The sequence below is a fragment of the Pimephales promelas genome, chromosome 2 (genome assembly GCF_988280905.1).
Source record: "Pimephales promelas chromosome 2, fPimPro1.hap1.1, whole genome shotgun sequence".
NCBI classification, from domain to species: Eukaryota; Metazoa; Chordata; class Actinopteri; order Cypriniformes; family Leuciscidae; genus Pimephales; species Pimephales promelas.
This window is the reverse complement of record NC_142770.1, coordinates 27,976,655-27,992,963: the sequence shown is the minus strand read 5'-3', so window position 1 is coordinate 27,992,963 and position 16,309 is coordinate 27,976,655. Positions and strand designations below refer to the sequence as shown.

The following is a 16,309-nucleotide window of genomic DNA, read 5'->3' as shown; positions in this document are numbered from 1 at the left end:
CTTTGGTAAGATGCCCATTTACAAGAATTTTGCTGCCTAAGTCCTCATACAGCAGTCCCACCCAAGCTAGAAACCTCTCAGAAAAGCCCATTTTTTGCAGTACCTGAAGGAGGTACTGGTGCGAAACTCGATCAAATGCTTTTTCGAAGTCTAAATTTAGGACTACAAGCCGAATGTTTCTGTCTCTCGCATAACAGATGGCGTCTCTGATCAGTATTAGGCTGTCCGTGATCTTCCTGCCGGGCACAGCGCAAGCTTGATCCAGGTGGATTACGTCCTCTAAAACGGTCGACATGCGTGTAGCTAAAATTTTACTAAAAAGTTTACAATCATAATTTAAAAGAGTGATTGGTCGCCAGTTTCTTAAGTCAGTCTTGTCTCCTTTTTTGTACAGTAGTGTAACTATCCCTACTCTAAAGCTGTCTGGAAGTCTGTCAAGAGTCTCAAATTCTTTAAAAACTGTAAGTAAGTCGTGTGCTAAAATGTCCCAGAAAGTCAGGTAAAACTCAAAGGGGAGTCCGTCCATGCCCGGTGACTTCCCCTTCTTAAAACCCTTTACAGCTTTTGTCAACTCTAAAAGATTAAAATCCTGGGATAAAAGCACATTTGGACTCTTAACTTTTTTATCTAAAACCCCTAAAACGTCCTCTAAGGTGCCATTGTGTACCTCTTTAGTGTCATATAAATTACTGTAAAAACTTTCAATTTCCCCTAAAATCCGGTCAGTTGTGTTTACTTCCTCCCCTCTAAAAGTTTTTAAAGCATTAATGGACCCTCCCCGAGCTATTGTCTTTTTAAAAAAATATCTGGTACACTTCTCTCCTTCCTCTAACTCCCTTTCTTTACATCTTAAAATGACACCTTTGCTCTTTATTTCAGACAGATCTGACATTTCTTTCTTTACTTCTTTTATTTCATTTGTAAAATCCAATCCATTGTTTAAAAGGTTAAAATATCTCTGCAGTCTTTTTTGCAACCCCATCATGCGTCTTTTTTCTTTATTCTTTTTTTCTCTCCCAATTTGTTTAAAAAACCGTCCTGTCCTATGTTTCACCATCTCCCACCACTGTGCACGTGAGTCATAAAAGTCCTGGAGGGTCTGCCATTGGCTGAACTGCTCCCTATACTCTTTTACCACTTCCTCGTCTTCTAACAGGGAACAGTTCAGCTTCCACAGCCCTCCCCCTGCAGTCACACCCGTGGGAAGTGAAAGAGTGCAAGACAGCATCATGTGATCGGAAAAAAAGAGGGGGGTCAATGTAGCATCGGTCGGCGGGAGGTCCCTTGTAAAAACATAGTCAATTCGAGAGGCTCTGGCACCGTCACCACTGAACCAGGTGAAGCCCTCCTCTCTTTGATGCATTGTTTTAAAACAGTCGACTAACTTAAAATCTTTGACTATATTTTGTAATAAAACCGATGTCTTGTCTACCTTAAAATCATCTCCTACCCTCTTTCTGTCATTTTTTGATAAAACACAATTAAAATCCCCTGCTACCACTAGGGGAGCCCTGCCTAGCATGTGGGGTTGCGAGTCTTCTAAAAGCTCATACCTGTTATTTTTTTCTGTAAAACCATACATATTTAAAATATTAAGATCCTTACCTAAAAAAGTCAGATTTGCTAAAATTGCCCGCCCGTCCCTCACCACAGTGCTGCCCTTCACCAAAAGGTTGGGATTTTTGATTAAAATAGCAACACCGTCATTTTTGTTAAAATTGGACCCACTCCAAATGGAAAATCCTGGGGTCCAAATCTCCTCCCACTTCCTGTAATTTGTTAAAAAAGGCAAACCACATTCTTGCAATAAAAACACATCTGACTTAAAAGTTTTTAAAAAGGATAACACACTCTGTGCTCGCAGAGTAGACCTCACACTTCTCACATTGATTGTAGAGATAGTGAGGGCCATGAGCAGTATGGTTAAAAATACAAGCATTAATAGAAGAATAAAACCAAAAGACTGCAGAAAGTTACATTAAAATCATGTTATGTCATGTATCACTTGCTTCTCCTTTTCCCCAGAAAAACTGGGATCAGGAGGGCAAATGCTCGTCACCTTGGAGTCCACAGAGAGGGCCTCTTGTGGATCCTTCGGCGACGATGTTATTAGCTTAACGTGCAAAAAGGAGACTTCATTGGGAGAATCTGCGGGCCACACACGGTCTAGATCTACCAAGGAGGTACTATCTAGCCGGAGCGATGCCCGCAGCCTTTTCTCCTCTGTTTGAAGCAGAGGAGATCTCGCAGACCTTTTTTGCACCTGAGCATTGGGAAGTGAACCCTCGGATTCACCCCCACTATCCACCACGCTAACCTCCGATACGGTGTAGAGCGAGGAAGCCGTTACATCCTCCTCCTCTATTTTGTTTTCGCTTATCTCTTGTTGGGGAACGGCTTCCTCACTCTGTTTGCTGTTAAAACTTGGCTCCGCCCCTATGGCCGCCCCACTTCCTTCCTCCTGCCCACTCCCTGAGGCTGGCTGGGAAATAGAATTTCCCGCCAAAACCTCAGGGACCGCCTCCTCCTTCCTTTGCTCTTTTGTTTGTTCCACATGTGGGGCGGCCATTTTGTTACCTTTCAATTTGTTGGCAAAACTTTTAGGGCAATCTCTGTAGAGATGGTTAGTTTCACCACAAAGATTACACCTTCTGCCAATGGTACATTCTTCAAAAGTATGACCAATTCCTCTACACTTCCCACATGTTAATTCATTGCATGCATCGGCTAAATGCCCCATTCTCCCACACTTTCTGCACAATTTAGGCATTCCTTGATAGTGAATGTAGCCTCTGTTCTCTCCCAACACAATCATTGAAGGTAGGTGTTTCAGGCCCTGGTAGCCCCCGGCGTCTTCCCATTGTTTAATGGGAATTCGCCAGGAGCAATTCCAGATGCCGTCTTCATCTAACACTTTGACTGGTTGCCCCCGAACAGTGCAAAATCTACCCAACCAGACACAAATGTCTTCTCCATTCACAGTTTCATTAAACATCCTGACAATCACGGTTTTAAGTGAATTGTCAGAAAGTTTTTCCACAGTAAACATTGAAAACTGGGCTTTGCATGCATCAAACCTTTGCCAGAATTCAGTTAACAGGGAAGCGCTTTTGAAACTTAAATCAAAACCTTTGTTCAGGGGGAGAGTTACCAAGCAGTTCAAGTCATCAGGTTTAAAATTGAGGGTTTTCTGGATCAGCTTCCTGGAGAAGTCAAGACGTGACAACCCCAGGAGCTTACCATTCACCTCTTTAAATAAAAACCGCACGCTGTGGTGCCTCCGCATGCCGGCACGGGCAGCCGACATGGTGGAGGCACCAACAGCCTAAAACTTAAAACAATAAATAAAAAAATAAATAAATAGATAAAAAGGTCTTACCTTAAAACCGAACTGGAATAAAAGCAGCTGGATCAATGTACCTCTCAAAAGTTTGAGGCTCAAGTCACGGAAGGACCCGAGCCGGAAAAACCTCCAAGAGGCGATCGCTGTCTCTACCTTGGGACCAGACACTTGATCTTAGCCAAAAGGCCGAGAAGCGATGACGCAGCGACGCCGAGGCGGGGGAGCCGGCAAAGGCCACGCCCACCTGGGCCGCGGCGAGAGGGTCTAAGGTCGCCGGCAAACAAGCTCAGCTCAGATTGGTTGACACCGAAAATGGATCACAACAGAGTGCACAGCAAAGACACTCTGGAGTGCAACCTGGGATTTTGGATCATCAACATTCCGCCTTAAAAGTGAGCGGGCAGACCAAAGCGTCCGTGGTAGAGACTTGAAACTCTGAGGGATGGTAGGACCGGCCCGGTACTACAACCTCACCAAGGCTCGCCCCGATCGGCCCCAAGGTGGCGCTGCAGCGATCAAAAGTACGAAATGGCTCGTAACTCCTCGACCGTCGGTCGCAGACCCAAGTGTCTTACATCACCGGAATCCTTGGCTCGAGCCGAACAAGATGCATGCCTCGGATTGGGTGGTCGCGCTGGCGAGATTTTCGGGTATTTTGGATTTTCTGAAAAACCTACTTTTGCACACTAGTCCTAGGTTTTTTGCCCGATCTGACCCAAACCGGTGCAGAAAGATTCTCTGGAGTCTGACTGCCAACAGGGATCGGGAAACAGTTGGAATTTCCATCCACGTTGGCGACGGTACGCCAAAACGTTGGGGGTGGGCGAGGCGGGCTTTACTTGAACGGCTATAACTCTCCAACGGAATGAGACAATTGCACCCAACTCGGTACACCTGTGTACGGGCTCAGCCCGTGGTCACGTGAAGAGGAATGCGGCGACTGGCCACTTGGTGGCGCTGTAAACAGAAAAAAACACAACATGGGTGGCTGTGTATCACGTGACGTTTCACACGTGCACAATGTTTTCATACCACATGATAGAACTCCTCATTCCGAACAACTTTGCCTCCAGGACAACTGCTGTGAACTAAGTCGTCCGTCAAATATTGGAGACTATTTGAAGAATTGAGGAGAAAAAAGAAAACCCTCCTCACACAGACCGGTCCTAGACTGTTTCGTATCTCTCGAGCAACCGCCGCAGTTCAACTCTCTGGACTGCCTCTGGATATTGAAGAAGTGGAGAAAAAAAACAAAACAAAAGAACCTCAAGTGGAGCTTTAACAATCTGCCCTTTTAACCAGTGTTGTCCAGGGGAGAGCGCGAACGCAGTCCCCCACTACCATAAATTATGCAGTCGAGATTCCCACATTTGGGGAATTCGCAGGGGTCAGCACAACCCAGAGTGCAATGGCCGAGCCTCGCCCTGGGTGAACCACCTTCCTGATCATGGTGTCTCCCCTGCCAGGTAAGTATGAATTCCCAGGCCTTCAGTCAGAAGCACCCTGTCCCTCTCCCCAATCCTCACCAGCGGTTTGCCAGTCAAAAAAGGGGCTTTTTTTTTTTTTTTTGCACGCTCCGCATCCGGCTCCATGAGCCATAAATGTACATAATGCGCCGTCCCCGAATAGTGGACGGATCAGATGTTAAACCGACAGAGGAACAGGGGTTCCTTTTTGTCTTGTTTTTACACCACAATTCTACCCAGGCTAGTATAGCACATGATCACCTACAACACCCACTCACACTAGCTCCATTATCACCGTCTGCCACACAAGACCACTACATTTCTTTCATTGAACACTTTAGGAGGGTGCACCGTTCCCAGAAGTACTGCAATACCGGGTCGATGCGTGGAGTGGACGGAGCAAGCTTCTATTCCATCTCCCAGGACCAAAAATCAATTTAATATGTGGTGCCCGGGTAGGGCACGTATCAGATATTAAACTGATAAGAACAGATTTTTCTTTCGAAAAGTTTTATTGTCACAGTGTCATTCCATTATTTCCATTTGCATGTACATTTTTTCTTTTAGATCACATTTTTACACATATTAAAAGGGACACATTATTTACTGTTAAAAGTTTCTTGTGTTTGTGTGTTGTGTAAAAAGTCCATGTATGTTTTAAAAGAAAGGTAAATGGTTTAAATAATAGGAATAAAACAATAAAACATGTCAGATAAAAACCAATAAAACAATAAATTATGCCACATAAAACATCTCTTGTACAGGATCGAGGGTGAGTCCCTATCAAGAATGTCCATTCACTCCAGGTCTCCAGAACAGGCCCCGGACTCCTCGCTTCCAGCGCCCAGCGGAGATCCCCTCTCCTCCGGCCCGCTGGCCCGCTGTTCCCGTAGCCGGTGTGGTGAGGGTGCATCTACGGGCGGCCAGGGTCGGGGGTGGCCGGGACCTCTTTGGTGTGACCCCAGCCCCCCCATCCGAATGACGACGTCCGGCGCCTCCTGCAGCGCAGATCTAACTAATTGCTCGCACGCGTGGAGGGGCACCGTAACGCGTTTCCCCACCAGCAGGTTTCTGGTGGCCCAGATGGCATCCTTGATATGGTTGAGGGTGAGCCAGAGCGAGGTAAATTGCTGTGATGTTAGCTCCTTCAAGCCCTGACCCACCCCCAGGATGGCGAGCCTGTATCCCACCTGGGCCCGACCCGCCGGCAGGCACGGGAAAACCAGGGGGCTGGTCTTGGCCCACAGGTCCCGCGCAGCACCGCACTCCCAGAGCAGATGTTGGACGGTCTCCGGGGAACCACATCCGGACCGTGGGCAGGTGGGGTTTTTGGCCATGCCTCTGGAGTGCATGACCGCCCTGACCGGGAGGATCTCATGAGCCACCATCCACGACAAGTCCTTGAGCCTGTTCTGGAGAGCTGGGTGGGCTGCGTTCCTCCAAACGTCTTTGGCCTCACCTAGTGTGAGGCCTGGAACTGGACTCACCGATTCTCGATCCTGCACAAGAGAGACAAGAGACTTGTGGTTAGTTAAAATAGTGGCATCATTTGTTTCTAAAAGGTATTTCTTTAAAAATGTCTTAATAAAAAGATGTTCTTTTGACAAATTAAAAGACACTGGACTTTTAAGATCAATGGGTAAAATTTTCAAGCTTCTTAGGTATGACCCCATCCAGAATCGGGTCATGGCTGCTGTCTTGTGTTCTCTGGATGGGGTCAGTGCATACTGGATGTGGAGGGCGGCAAAGCGGCTGCCTAAAAACAGGTGGGGGTCTGGGAGGCCTTTCCCGCCATTCTCTTTTTTCTTTTTGACGACCTCCCTCTTGAGTCTTTCCCACTTGGACCCCCACAGGAAATAAAATACCGCCCTCTCCAACTTGGCTAGGAATCGTCTTGGGGGACTAAAAACAGAACAGACAAGTAAAATCAGTGGTAAAATCACAGCTTTAAAAATTAAAATCTTGCCTTCATACGTCAGTTGTCTTAGTCCCCAAAAGCCCAGTCTTTGCCTAACTTTCCCTAACATGTCAGTCCAGTTACCCTGTCCTCCACCCTCCCTGTCAAATTTCACACCTAAAATTTTCAAATTATTATCTTTAAAATCCAAATCTAGTCCGCCTTTGTCAACGTTCCCCCACGGCCCGAAGAGCAGGGCCTCGGACTTACTCCTGTTAAGCTTGGCGCCCGAGGCCCGACCGTACCAGTCAGTCAAGTCCATTGCTCTTCGTACCGATAAAAGGTCAGTCGCTAAAAGGGTCACGTCGTCCATATATAAAACACAGGTCGCCGTCAGTCCACCAGTTCCTGGGATGTCTAGTCCTTTAATCCATTTATCCCTTCTCAAGATTTGTGCCAGTGGCTCAATACAAGCCACGTACAGAAGGGGAGATAAGGGACACCCCTGACGGACACCGCTGCGGATATTTACAGCTTTGGTAAGATGCCCATTTACAAGAATTTTGCTGCCTAAGTCCTCATACAGCAGTCCCACCCAAGCTAGAAACCTCTCAGAAAAGCCCATTTTTTGCAGTACCTGAAGGAGGTACTGGTGCGAAACTCGATCAAATGCTTTTTCGAAGTCTAAATTTAGGACTACAAGCCGAATGTTTCTGTCTCTCGCATAACAGATGGCGTCTCTGATCAGTATTAGGCTGTCCGTGATCTTCCTGCCGGGCACAGCGCAAGCTTGATCCAGGTGGATTACGTCCTCTAAAACGGTCGACATGCGTGTAGCTAAAATTTTACTAAAAAGTTTACAATCATAATTTAAAAGAGTGATTGGTCGCCAGTTTCTTAAGTCAGTCTTGTCTCCTTTTTTGTACAGTAGTGTAACTATCCCTACTCTAAAGCTGTCTGGAAGTCTGTCAAGAGTCTCAAATTCTTTAAAAACTGTAAGTAAGTCGTGTGCTAAAATGTCCCAGAAAGTCAGGTAAAACTCAAAGGGGAGTCCGTCCATGCCCGGTGACTTCCCCTTCTTAAAACCCTTTACAGCTTTTGTCAACTCTAAAAGATTAAAATCCTGGGATAAAAGCACATTTGGACTCTTAACTTTTTTATCTAAAACCCCTAAAACGTCCTCTAAGGTGCCATTGTGTACCTCTTTAGTGTCATATAAATTACTGTAAAAACTTTCAATTTCCCCTAAAATCCGGTCAGTTGTGTTTACTTCCTCCCCTCTAAAAGTTTTTAAAGCATTAATGGACCCTCCCCGAGCTATTGTCTTTTTAAAAAAATATCTGGTACACTTCTCTCCTTCCTCTAACTCCCTTTCTTTACATCTTAAAATGACACCTTTGCTCTTTATTTCAGACAGATCTGACATTTCTTTCTTTACTTCTTTTATTTCATTTGTAAAATCCAATCCATTGTTTAAAAGGTTAAAATATCTCTGCAGTCTTTTTTGCAACCCCATCATGCGTCTTTTTTCTTTATTCTTTTTTTCTCTCCCAATTTGTTTAAAAAACCGTCCTGTCCTATGTTTCACCATCTCCCACCACTGTGCACGTGAGTCATAAAAGTCCTGGAGGGTCTGCCATTGGCTGAACTGCTCCCTATACTCTTTTACCACTTCCTCGTCTTCTAACAGGGAACAGTTCAGCTTCCACAGCCCTCCCCCTGCAGTCACACCCGTGGGAAGTGAAAGAGTGCAAGACAGCATCATGTGATCGGAAAAAAAGAGGGGGGTCAATGTAGCATCGGTCGGCGGGAGGTCCCTTGTAAAAACATAGTCAATTCGAGAGGCTCTGGCACCGTCACCACTGAACCAGGTGAAGCCCTCCTCTCTTTGATGCATTGTTTTAAAACAGTCGACTAACTTAAAATCTTTGACTATATTTTGTAATAAAACCGATGTCTTGTCTACCTTAAAATCATCTCCTACCCTCTTTCTGTCATTTTTTGATAAAACACAATTAAAATCCCCTGCTACCACTAGGGGAGCCCTGCCTAGCATGTGGGGTTGCGAGTCTTCTAAAAGCTCATACCTGTTATTTTTTTCTGTAAAACCATACATATTTAAAATATTAAGATCCTTACCTAAAAAAGTCAGATTTGCTAAAATTGCCCGCCCGTCCCTCACCACAGTGCTGCCCTTCACCAAAAGGTTGGGATTTTTGATTAAAATAGCAACACCGTCATTTTTGTTAAAATTGGACCCACTCCAAATGGAAAATCCTGGGGTCCAAATCTCCTCCCACTTCCTGTAATTTGTTAAAAAAGGCAAACCACATTCTTGCAATAAAAACACATCTGACTTAAAAGTTTTTAAAAAGGATAACACACTCTGTGCTCGCAGAGTAGACCTCACACTTCTCACATTGATTGTAGAGATAGTGAGGGCCATGAGCAGTATGGTTAAAAATACAAGCATTAATAGAAGAATAAAACCAAAAGACTGCAGAAAGTTACATTAAAATCATGTTATGTCATGTATCACTTGCTTCTCCTTTTCCCCAGAAAAACTGGGATCAGGAGGGCAAATGCTCGTCACCTTGGAGTCCACAGAGAGGGCCTCTTGTGGATCCTTCGGCGACGATGTTATTAGCTTAACGTGCAAAAAGGAGACTTCATTGGGAGAATCTGCGGGCCACACACGGTCTAGATCTACCAAGGAGGTACTATCTAGCCGGAGCGATGCCCGCAGCCTTTTCTCCTCTGTTTGAAGCAGAGGAGATCTCGCAGACCTTTTTTGCACCTGAGCATTGGGAAGTGAACCCTCGGATTCACCCCCACTATCCACCACGCTAACCTCCGATACGGTGTAGAGCGAGGAAGCCGTTACATCCTCCTCCTCTATTTTGTTTTCGCTTATCTCTTGTTGGGGAACGGCTTCCTCACTCTGTTTGCTGTTAAAACTTGGCTCCGCCCCTATGGCCGCCCCACTTCCTTCCTCCTGCCCACTCCCTGAGGCTGGCTGGGAAATAGAATTTCCCGCCAAAACCTCAGGGACCGCCTCCTCCTTCCTTTGCTCTTTTGTTTGTTCCACATGTGGGGCGGCCATTTTGTTACCTTTCAATTTGTTGGCAAAACTTTTAGGGCAATCTCTGTAGAGATGGTTAGTTTCACCACAAAGATTACACCTTCTGCCAATGGTACATTCTTCAAAAGTATGACCAATTCCTCTACACTTCCCACATGTTAATTCATTGCATGCATCGGCTAAATGCCCCATTCTCCCACACTTTCTGCACAATTTAGGCATTCCTTGATAGTGAATGTAGCCTCTGTTCTCTCCCAACACAATCATTGAAGGTAGGTGTTTCAGGCCCTGGTAGCCCCCGGCGTCTTCCCATTGTTTAATGGGAATTCGCCAGGAGCAATTCCAGATGCCGTCTTCATCTAACACTTTGACTGGTTGCCCCCGAACAGTGCAAAATCTACCCAACCAGACACAAATGTCTTCTCCATTCACAGTTTCATTAAACATCCTGACAATCACGGTTTTAAGTGAATTGTCAGAAAGTTTTTCCACAGTAAACATTGAAAACTGGGCTTTGCATGCATCAAACCTTTGCCAGAATTCAGTTAACAGGGAAGCGCTTTTGAAACTTAAATCAAAACCTTTGTTCAGGGGGAGAGTTACCAAGCAGTTCAAGTCATCAGGTTTAAAATTGAGGGTTTTCTGGATCAGCTTCCTGGAGAAGTCAAGACGTGACAACCCCAGGAGCTTACCATTCACCTCTTTAAATAAAAACCGCACGCTGTGGTGCCTCCGCATGCCGGCACGGGCAGCCGACATGGTGGAGGCACCAACAGCCTAAAACTTAAAACAATAAATAAAAAAATAAATAAATAGATAAAAAGGTCTTACCTTAAAACCGAACTGGAATAAAAGCAGCTGGATCAATGTACCTCTCAAAAGTTTGAGGCTCAAGTCACGGAAGGACCCGAGCCGGAAAAACCTCCAAGAGGCGATCGCTGTCTCTACCTTGGGACCAGACACTTGATCTTAGCCAAAAGGCCGAGAAGCGATGACGCAGCGACGCCGAGGCGGGGGAGCCGGCAAAGGCCACGCCCACCTGGGCCGCGGCGAGAGGGTCTAAGGTCGCCGGCAAACAAGCTCAGCTCAGATTGGTTGACACCGAAAATGGATCACAACAGAGTGCACAGCAAAGACACTCTGGAGTGCAACCTGGGATTTTGGATCATCAACATTCCGCCTTAAAAGTGAGCGGGCAGACCAAAGCGTCCGTGGTAGAGACTTGAAACTCTGAGGGATGGTAGGACCGGCCCGGTACTACAACCTCACCAAGGCTCGCCCCGATCGGCCCCAAGGTGGCGCTGCAGCGATCAAAAGTACGAAATGGCTCGTAACTCCTCGACCGTCGGTCGCAGACCCAAGTGTCTTACATCACCGGAATCCTTGGCTCGAGCCGAACAAGATGCATGCCTCGGATTGGGTGGTCGCGCTGGCGAGATTTTCGGGTATTTTGGATTTTCTGAAAAACCTACTTTTGCACACTAGTCCTAGGTTTTTTGCCCGATCTGACCCAAACCGGTGCAGAAAGATTCTCTGGAGTCTGACTGCCAACAGGGATCGGGAAACAGTTGGAATTTCCATCCACGTTGGCGACGGTACGCCAAAACGTTGGGGGTGGGCGAGGCGGGCTTTACTTGAACGGCTATAACTCTCCAACGGAATGAGACAATTGCACCCAACTCGGTACACCTGTGTACGGGCTCAGCCCGTGGTCACGTGAAGAGGAATGCGGCGACTGGCCACTTGGTGGCGCTGTAAACAGAAAAAAACACAACATGGGTGGCTGTGTATCACGTGACGTTTCACACGTGCACAATGTTTTCATACCACATGATAGAACTCCTCATTCCGAACAACTTTGCCTCCAGGACAACTGCTGTGAACTAAGTCGTCCGTCAAATATTGGAGACTATTTGAAGAATTGAGGAGAAAAAAGAAAACCCTCCTCACACAGACCGGTCCTAGACTGTTTCGTATCTCTCGAGCAACCGCCGCAGTTCAACTCTCTGGACTGCCTCTGGATATTGAAGAAGTGGAGAAAAAAAACAAAACAAAAGAACCTCAAGTGGAGCTTTAACAATCTGCCCTTTTAACCAGTGTTGTCCAGGGGAGAGCGCGAACGCAGTCCCCCACTACCATAAATTATGCAGTCGAGATTCCCACATTTGGGGAATTCGCAGGGGTCAGCACAACCCAGAGTGCAATGGCCGAGCCTCGCCCTGGGTGAACCACCTTCCTGATCATGGTGTCTCCCCTGCCAGGTAAGTATGAATTCCCAGGCCTTCAGTCAGAAGCACCCTGTCCCTCTCCCCAATCCTCACCAGCGGTTTGCCAGTCAAAAAAGGGGCTTTTTTTTTTTTTTTTTGCACGCTCCGCATCCGGCTCCATGAGCCATAAATGTACATAATGCGCCGTCCCCGAATAGTGGACGGATCAGATGTTAAACCGACAGAGGAACAGGGGTTCCTTTTTGTCTTGTTTTTACACCACAATTCTACCCAGGCTAGTATAGCACATGATCACCTACAACACCCACTCACACTAGCTCCATTATCACCGTCTGCCACACAAGACCACTACATTTCTTTCATTGAACACTTTAGGAGGGTGCACCGTTCCCAGAAGTACTGCAATACCGGGTCGATGCGTGGAGTGGACGGAGCAAGCCCCTATTCCATCTCCCAGGACCAAAAATCAATTTAATATGTGGTGCCCGGGTAGGGCACGTATCAGATATTAAACTGATAAGAACAGATACTACACTTGATCTTAGCCAAAAGGCCGAGAAGCGATGACGCAGCGACGCCGAGGCGGGGGAGCCGGCAAAGGCCACGCCCACCTGGGCCGCGGCGAGAGGGTCTAAGGTCGCCGGCAAACAAGCTCAGCTCAGATTGGTTGACACCGAAAATGGATCACAACAGAGTGCACAGCAAAGACACTCTGGAGTGCAACCTGGGATTTTGGATCATCAACATTCCGCCTTAAAAGTGAGCGGGCAGACCAAAGCGTCCGTGGTAGAGACTTGAAACTCTGAGGGATGGTAGGACCGGCCCGGTACTACAACCTCACCAAGGCTCGCCCCGATCGGCCCCAAGGTGGCGCTGCAGCGATCAAAAGTACGAAATGGCTCGTAACTCCTCGACCGTCGGTCGCAGACCCAAGTGTCTTACATCACCGGAATCCTTGGCTCGAGCCGAACAAGATGCATGCCTCGGATTGGGTGGTCGCGCTGGCGAGATTTTCGGGTATTTTGGATTTTCTGAAAAACCTACTTTTGCACACTAGTCCTAGGTTTTTTGCCCGATCTGACCCAAACCGGTGCAGAAAGATTCTCTGGAGTCTGACTGCCAACAGGGATCGGGAAACAGTTGGAATTTCCATCCACGTTGGCGACGGTACGCCAAAACGTTGGGGGTGGGCGAGGCGGGCTTTACTTGAACGGCTATAACTCTCCAACGGAATGAGACAATTGCACCCAACTCGGTACACCTGTGTACGGGCTCAGCCCGTGGTCACGTGAAGAGGAATGCGGCGACTGGCCACTTGGTGGCGCTGTAAACAGAAAAAAACACAACATGGGTGGCTGTGTATCACGTGACGTTTCACACGTGCACAATGTTTTCATACCACATGATAGAACTCCTCATTCCGAACAACTTTGCCTCCAGGACAACTGCTGTGAACTAAGTCGTCCGTCAAATATTGGAGACTATTTGAAGAATTGAGGAGAAAAAAGAAAACCCTCCTCACACAGACCGGTCCTAGACTGTTTCGTATCTCTCGAGCAACCGCCGCAGTTCAACTCTCTGGACTGCCTCTGGATATTGAAGAAGTGGAGAAAAAAAACAAAACAAAAGAACCTCAAGTGGAGCTTTAACAATCTGCCCTTTTAACCAGTGTTGTCCAGGGGAGAGCGCGAACGCAGTCCCCCACTACCATAAATTATGCAGTCGAGATTCCCACATTTGGGGAATTCGCAGGGGTCAGCACAACCCAGAGTGCAATGGCCGAGCCTCGCCCTGGGTGAACCACCTTCCTGATCATGGTGTCTCCCCTGCCAGGTAAGTATGAATTCCCAGGCCTTCAGTCAGAAGCACCCTGTCCCTCTCCCCAATCCTCACCAGCGGTTTGCCAGTCAAAAAAGGGGCTTTTTTTTTTTTTTTTTGCACGCTCCGCATCCGGCTCCATGAGCCATAAATGTACATAATGCGCCGTCCCCGAATAGTGGACGGATCAGATGTTAAACCGACAGAGGAACAGGGGTTCCTTTTTGTCTTGTTTTTACACCACAATTCTACCCAGGCTAGTATAGCACATGATCACCTACAACACCCACTCACACTAGCTCCATTATCACCGTCTGCCACACAAGACCACTACATTTCTTTCATTGAACACTTTAGGAGGGTGCACCGTTCCCAGAAGTACTGCAATACCGGGTCGATGCGTGGAGTGGACGGAGCAAGCCCCTATTCCATCTCCCAGGACCAAAAATCAATTTAATATGTGGTGCCCGGGTAGGGCACGTATCAGATATTAAACTGATAAGAACAGATACTACACTTGATCTTAGCCAAAAGGCCGAGAAGCGATGACGCAGCGACGCCGAGGCGGGGGAGCCGGCAAAGGCCACGCCCACCTGGGCCGCGGCGAGAGGGTCTAAGGTCGCCGGCAAACAAGCTCAGCTCAGATTGGTTGACACCGAAAATGGATCACAACAGAGTGCACAGCAAAGACACTCTGGAGTGCAACCTGGGATTTTGGATCATCAACATTCCGCCTTAAAAGTGAGCGGGCAGACCAAAGCGTCCGTGGTAGAGACTTGAAACTCTGAGGGATGGTAGGACCGGCCCGGTACTACAACCTCACCAAGGCTCGCCCCGATCGGCCCCAAGGTGGCGCTGCAGCGATCAAAAGTACGAAATGGCTCGTAACTCCTCGACCGTCGGTCGCAGACCCAAGTGTCTTACATCACCGGAATCCTTGGCTCGAGCCGAACAAGATGCATGCCTCGGATTGGGTGGTCGCGCTGGCGAGATTTTCGGGTATTTTGGATTTTCTGAAAAACCTACTTTTGCACACTAGTCCTAGGTTTTTTGCCCGATCTGACCCAAACCGGTGCAGAAAGATTCTCTGGAGTCTGACTGCCAACAGGGATCGGGAAACAGTTGGAATTTCCATCCACGTTGGCGACGGTACGCCAAAACGTTGGGGGTGGGCGAGGCGGGCTTTACTTGAACGGCTATAACTCTCCAACGGAATGAGACAATTGCACCCAACTCGGTACACCTGTGTACGGGCTCAGCCCGTGGTCACGTGAAGAGGAATGCGGCGACTGGCCACTTGGTGGCGCTGTAAACAGAAAAAAACACAACATGGGTGGCTGTGTATCACGTGACGTTTCACACGTGCACAATGTTTTCATACCACATGATAGAACTCCTCATTCCGAACAACTTTGCCTCCAGGACAACTGCTGTGAACTAAGTCGTCCGTCAAATATTGGAGACTATTTGAAGAATTGAGGAGAAAAAAGAAAACCCTCCTCACACAGACCGGTCCTAGACTGTTTCGTATCTCTCGAGCAACCGCCGCAGTTCAACTCTCTGGACTGCCTCTGGATATTGAAGAAGTGGAGAAAAAAAACAAAACAAAAGAACCTCAAGTGGAGCTTTAACAATCTGCCCTTTTAACCAGTGTTGTCCAGGGGAGAGCGCGAACGCAGTCCCCCACTACCATAAATTATGCAGTCGAGATTCCCACATTTGGGGAATTCGCAGGGGTCAGCACAACCCAGAGTGCAATGGCCGAGCCTCGCCCTGGGTGAACCACCTTCCTGATCATGGTGTCTCCCCTGCCAGGTAAGTATGAATTCCCAGGCCTTCAGTCAGAAGCACCCTGTCCCTCTCCCCAATCCTCACCAGCGGTTTGCCAGTCAAAAAAGGGGCTTTTTTTTTTTTTTTTGCACGCTCCGCATCCGGCTCCATGAGCCATAAATGTACATAATGCGCCGTCCCCGAATAGTGGACGGATCAGATGTTAAACCGACAGAGGAACAGGGGTTCCTTTTTGTCTTGTTTTTACACCACAATTCTACCCAGGCTAGTATAGCACATGATCACCTACAACACCCACTCACACTAGCTCCATTATCACCGTCTGCCACACAAGACCACTACATTTCTTTCATTGAACACTTTAGGAGGGTGCACCGTTCCCAGAAGTACTGCAATACCGGGTCGATGCGTGGAGTGGACGGAGCAAGCCCCTATTCCATCTCCCAGGACCAAAAATCAATTTGATATGTGGTGCCCGGGTAGGGCACGTATCAGATATTAAACTGATAAGAACAGATTTTTCTTTCGAAAAGTTTTATTGTCACAGTGTCATTCCATTATTTCCATTTGCATGTACATTTTTTCTTTTAGATCACATTTTTACACATATTAAAAGGGACACATTATTTACTGTTAAAAGTTTCTTGTGTTTGTGTGTTGTGTAAAAAGTCCATGTATGTTTTA

General features: G+C 47.3%; 6 non-coding genes and 2 pseudogenes across 6 annotated transcripts; all 8 read right to left on the bottom strand.

Moving 5' to 3' along the window:
• Nucleotides 1-4,652: 4,652 nt before the first annotated feature.
• Nucleotides 4,653-4,817, bottom strand: LOC148996260 (U1 spliceosomal RNA). Its single transcript, XR_016149669.1, has one exon. It is a non-coding gene; the product is annotated as a U1 spliceosomal RNA (small nuclear RNA).
• Nucleotides 4,818-5,149: 332 nt separating this feature from the next.
• Nucleotides 5,150-5,322, bottom strand: LOC148996259 (U2 spliceosomal RNA; annotated as a pseudogene).
• A 6,570-nt stretch (nucleotides 5,323-11,892) lies between these two features.
• LOC148996258 (U1 spliceosomal RNA) lies at nucleotides 11,893-12,057 on the bottom strand. The gene has a single exon (XR_016149656.1). It is a non-coding gene; the product is annotated as a U1 spliceosomal RNA (small nuclear RNA).
• Nucleotides 12,058-12,390: 333 nt separating this feature from the next.
• Nucleotides 12,391-12,581, bottom strand: LOC148996257 (U2 spliceosomal RNA). The gene has a single exon (XR_016148355.1). It is a non-coding gene; the product is annotated as a U2 spliceosomal RNA (small nuclear RNA).
• A 1,111-nt stretch (nucleotides 12,582-13,692) lies between these two features.
• LOC148996256 (U1 spliceosomal RNA) lies at nucleotides 13,693-13,857 on the bottom strand. The gene has a single exon (XR_016149640.1). It is a non-coding gene; the product is annotated as a U1 spliceosomal RNA (small nuclear RNA).
• Nucleotides 13,858-14,190: 333 nt separating this feature from the next.
• Nucleotides 14,191-14,381, bottom strand: LOC148996255 (U2 spliceosomal RNA). Its single transcript, XR_016148352.1, has one exon. It is a non-coding gene; the product is annotated as a U2 spliceosomal RNA (small nuclear RNA).
• Nucleotides 14,382-15,492: 1,111 nt separating this feature from the next.
• On the bottom strand, nucleotides 15,493-15,657 carry LOC148996254 (U1 spliceosomal RNA). Its single transcript, XR_016149626.1, has one exon. It is a non-coding gene; the product is annotated as a U1 spliceosomal RNA (small nuclear RNA).
• A 332-nt stretch (nucleotides 15,658-15,989) lies between these two features.
• LOC148996253 (U2 spliceosomal RNA) lies at nucleotides 15,990-16,162 on the bottom strand (annotated as a pseudogene).
• Nucleotides 16,163-16,309: the final 147 nt, after the last annotated feature.